Raw genomic sequence first — 5,514 nt, 5'->3', positions numbered from 1 at the left:
TAATGAATAGAGTCATGGCAGCTGCAGGTTTTCTATGCCTTTTTGATTTAACTGCACTTCAGAGCCTTTTGCCAAACCACAAGTTAGAGCAATGTTTAGATCAAACTGCACTCTCACAATGTTTTCCCCCACCCTGATTTAAGTGCATAGGCTTTAATTTCTAATCAATTTCAAAATGGGCCATAGGGAGATGTTTTCTGCATATATCCATTTGAGCCTTGGTTTCTGAGTATTTTCTTGAATGTTGGTTTCTATAGTCACTCAATTTCTGCCAGTTTTTTCTAAGGTTTAGATTGGCAGGTAACTTCTAGCTGTAATGGATTCATCTTCAATAACAAGTTGAGCTCTGAACTGCTGCTGTTTGGCACTGGCAGGGATACCAAGATGATCTCAGAGGGCTCGGTAGACGTGCACCTTTTCACAGTAGAAATGGCACGCTCTGCCAACTCCCAGAAAAGTTGCCAGCAAGAAAAATAACATTTTCTTCCATGCCACAGGTTTTCTAACCAGCATCCTTTTCCATGCCTGGTTAGTACAGTACACATATATATCTCATGTAGCAAAGGGTATGCTGAGGAGAAGGATGGGCATCTCATAGAAATAGCATCGACCTTGGAAGAGAACAAGATATAGTGGGAGCTCTGTGATATCTGGTGTTGTAGTGTGATGGGTTATTTCTCTCCTTCGGTTCCAGCAGACTTGCAAAGAGCCAGCTGCTGCTTATGTACCTCTTGCATAGACTGGCTTTTCACTCTGTCCAAGTCTTTAAGCAGAGGAATGCAAATTCCATTTTCATTATTTGGCTAAGAAAATGGTGAACTTTTGAACCTTTTTCACTTACAGCTTTAACTGAACTTGACCTAAGTATAAAGGTTGAAACCTGAATCAACTTATTCCTCCTTGTTGCGGTTGAGAAAGGGAAGACAAAATTATCAGACTGACTGTTTGTTCTTGCAGCTTGTCCAGCCAGATGGGCTGGTGGGAATGCCCATCAGTCTCCCACCCAGCTCGCCGACTCCTTGGGGCAAAAAGTGAAGCGGGTCTAGCATGGTATAACTTGCATTCCAGTCAGCGAACAATTACTTACTAAAGTACTCCTGAAAGTTGTTTGTTGAGTTTTCCTTGTTTGTAGCAACTTCAACATAGCTTATAATATCTCCTTTCAACTCTATGAGCAAGCCATGCCGTTTCAGGTTCTAAAACACAGAGCGAAGTAGATATGAAAGCAATTTTAAGGAAGTCTCTTGATTTTCTTTTTTTTTCTCTTTTTCTTTTCTTCTTTTCTTCTTTCTTTCTTTCTTCCTTTCTTCCTTCCTTTCTTTCTTTCTTTAATGAAACGAAGTTATAATATGGGAGTCTACATATGTCCACTAAATGAGTGATTGCCTCAGAAGAATGTCTGCTGAGAAATCTCAGGCCCATTGCAGTCAAGATTTCTTTCCATATTTCTTTGATTTTGGCATTGCCTGTTGAGGCTGTACGTGAAAACAATTACAGATCCAGAGGAGAAAAACAAGAACATTGAGAGGTTTTTAAAATGCAGAGGGTCTGGGGACTGACTTTACATTTTTCACAGAAAAAGATTAAAAATATGACTGTATTTAAAGAGTCACTTATGGAGAGGATGATGATCAACCCTTAACTGTATTAATTGTGGAAAGGTAAGGAGAAATTTACTCTTAGCAACAAAGCAAATTGATGTTAGCTGTTAGGAGAAATAGTCTTCTGAGAGATGCTTGAGCATTGCAACAGGCTTCTTGCACAAATTCTCTCCTTCACGGGAAAATTTAAACAGTAAGATAGATAAACCTTTGCTTGGAGTGGTCGAGGGATGCTTGTTTCCTGAATCTTTTTCATTTTTCTTTTGGTCTGGCATTCCTGTTGGCTTCAGATTTAACCCTGTAACTTCTGAAGAGGAATCCCCAACATACGCTGATAAAAAAAATTGTAGAAATAAAGTCCATTAACATAAGAGAGCATTTAAAAGACCTCCCAAGAGTCTTCAGCCTCCCTATGAGGAAAGGGGTATCGGTGTGTACCAACAATGCTTAGAAAGCCTGTAAACTTTATTGGAAAATAAAGCAGCGATAGTATCTGATCTGTTAACCCTAACAGAGGATCTGCTCCTCAGCTTCAGATTGCAGGCATACCATGAAGTGCTGAGATTGGCATGAGTAGTGCACATTTTTATTTGAGGGGAACATAAATCCCAAGTATCTTGTTTGTGTATAATTATTCTTGCCCTGCGGTTGCAGCATCTTGTGCACACAGCTGCATTGTGAACATTTTTCCAAGTTTATTTAGCACTGAGTGCAAGGACTTTACATGTCAGAGCTGGGAACACTCCTGTTTCAGCTGACTCCACTCCTCTGGGGTGTTGTACAGCACTTAGGTGACTAAGCGAGAGGTTGGTTGCACAAGCCTGGAGAGACGGGGAGCTTATTTAATCACATTAGAGAGAGAGAGAGAGAGAGAGCAGACGCCCAGGAGCAGATTGCACTGATTTGTGAAGAGAGAGAAAATGTCTTACAGAAGGGGTTTGGAGGTCACTGGATTGGCAAAGTCAGTGCACCTTTTACAGAGGATTTCTACATTATTAATCCACGTAGATCCATATTTAAGAGCCTAACTAAGGGCTGCAACTCTTGTAAACAAAAGAGGCTTAAGATCTGAAAATATCTTGCAAGGGGAGAGTCCATTCCTTCTCTGTTTTTGTTATCCCACCTCAACGTGTAGAATATTAATGAATATGTCAGAAGCAGTGGTCTGAGATTTCATTCGCCACTACCTTGATAGTTTCTTGTCCTCCTTTATAGTGTTTGTCTGCTCTTTTTATACGTTATTTTATATGTTTTTATACGTAAAGTGAACCTGCGGTGCGTCAGAAATGCCACCTGGAAATTGGGACGCCAGCAGCAGCATGCTGATTCTCTAGGCTTTCTAGCTTCAGTTTTACTGAGACTACAGTGCACAGGTTGAAGAGACGAAGTTTGTTCCTTTGTTCTCTCACAGAATTAAGCTGTAGTGTCTGTCCTTGGTGGAAACAGACATAAGGCAAACGTAGTCCTTGTGACTACCTAACTGCCAGTAACAGTATGTCTGAAATACTTATGTGTATATCAAAAAAAGCACATAGGAACTCATATATTACAGCTTTTGCATCTTTCTTTTTTTTTTTTTAATAAATATATTTAGTGGAGTAGTATTTAACTACCACTACTACTACTAGTGTAGTAACTAATAAAAGGGCAGACTGAAGAATAAAATTAACTTATGACAGCTTATTAACGACAACACATCACATGCCAAGTCCAGATGTTCCCATACTTCCATTCACTATGTAGTTGTGTGTATGTACTGTGGGTAAAGATGACCAGTATAGGCTGCAGGAAGGAGAAAACATGGAAAAAATGCCTATATTGTTTATGCATCCTTAGCAAGGCTTACGGTTATGAACGTTGTATTGAGAGTCAGAGATTGAACATGATCTACAAATGAAACTAGCTTTCTGTTTCTTTTTTAAAATTATTTTTATTGTCTATATAGATATACATACGCACCCCATCATCATTGACTTCCCGTCTACAGGTGGTCCAGGAACAATGTAATCAATTGACTTCGTATGGGAAAAGAATTTGATCATGATGTATTTTTATGAGGTGACTGATCTCTTGAATGATGTCAGTAGATGGTGAGGCCAGGCACACGAGCAAGGTATCATGTGTTTAATATGGCTTTGGAAATGGAGAGAGAGGTTGGCCCCATGTTGGAAACAATGTTGTTAGAGCGGGTATGAAACTGAGTCATATGGGGAATTCAAAGAACTGGAATTCAGAGTTTGAGTTCTGGCTCGTTGCAAACCAGCACCAGTTCCTTATAAAACAGGAGCAGTGACAGATAGGACAATAACAGTGGTGTAACATATAATCCTTGACATGTGACAATACAGGAAAATTCACTCCTGTCCCTTTTCTTTGAGGTGTCAGAAGAACAGAGCAGATAGCTGTGTAAAATAATTGTCATAAACTTTCAAACTAAATGAATCTCCATTTCGGGTTTTATTGCAGCCTCGCAATTTGGGCTAGGTTCTCTGAACTTTGCTAACCTTGGCAGATCTACAGGGAAAGCCTGCAAAATCCTTGAGTTCAAAGGAGGCAAAATATATGACACCTTCTGAAAGTTTGGCTTTGAGTGTTGAGTTTATTTGAACTTATGTTAACCAAAGCCAATAAAAAATGGTTTGCATGAGCTCCCGCAAGGTGAAATTCCAGCAAGCAGGAGAGAATGAGAATAGACAACCTGTTTGCCAACCGCAGTTATTTTTATTTGTGTTAAAGGGAGAAAGTTGATAGAGTTTGAGTACTTTCATGTTTGATTTAAAGTAGGAATAAGGAAGATTATAGCTTAAGGGCGTTATGTAAGGAATATCATCCTGCTGTGAAGATTTCCTGAGCAACCTGGACTACATCTGTCAGGTCTCAATGCAAAGGAACTCCTCTTTCTTGAATATTTGTCTTTCATAATGCTAATACCTTGAAATACTAAGGAAGAGGGTAAGGTGGAGAGCAGAGAGTAACAATACTTTTGTAAAGTAAGTGCATGAAACAAATATAATCTGGCCAAATTAAGTTGTTTGCAGTTGGAGAATTAATTCATGGACTCCATATTAAGAGTTGGCTCTGCACCTGGGGTTATGAGGCTGACTTCTTCCCTTGACTATAGCTGAAATCTATGTTAGCTGTATGGAGGAGCTAAGCTTGTTATGAGGCAAGAAGTGAGTTTGAATAGTCAGGATCCAGGGACAGAAAGTGTGCCTACAGATACGGAATTAAACATATGATACCTGGGGGAGGAGGAAGACTGTTTTACTTATTTCTTTATTTTAAACTGGAAACTTTAACAAGGAATGAAGAGGATGACCAGGAACACGGCAGAAACAGCCAGACAGCAGTGGACATAAGAAGGCTGCAGGAAGCACATTATGGCTGAGCAGTACTTCACAGAATCTAGCCAGGTATGGCAAGAAGAGTAAAAAACAGCACTTTATTTTCACCTGGAATTGATGGGGCTACTTTAGAGTGAAAGTCTAAGAATGACAAAGGAGATATGGGGCATGGGGCTCAGTGTGTATCTGTAGATCTGGGAACAGTTACTGAATGGGAGGATGGGAAGGAGAGAAGAAGCGAAAGCAAGGAGCATGGATACTGAAGCAAGCCTCGCATGTGAACGATAAACGGTAAACAGTGTGATGTTACCGTACATAAGCCTTTAATGAGATAAATAAGAAGAGATAATATGAGTTAAATAACCAACCTAATAGAGCCAAACACATGCTGGGGAAGTATGATTGCTGAGGCAGTGCGGTGTTTCTGCCAATGACCTCGAGAATTGGATTTGGTAGATACAGATCACGCTATTGATGTTAGAGGTCTGTCATTATGAGAGGCTTTGACTTCATGGATTATACAGGTGAACGGACAGATAATTTCAGATATTTCTGAATGCAGAAACCAC

The sequence above is a fragment of the Meleagris gallopavo genome, chromosome 3 (genome assembly GCF_000146605.3).
Source record: "Meleagris gallopavo isolate NT-WF06-2002-E0010 breed Aviagen turkey brand Nicholas breeding stock chromosome 3, Turkey_5.1, whole genome shotgun sequence".
NCBI lineage: Eukaryota > Metazoa > Chordata > Aves > Galliformes > Phasianidae > Meleagris > Meleagris gallopavo.
This window is presented reverse-complemented; position numbering follows the sequence as displayed.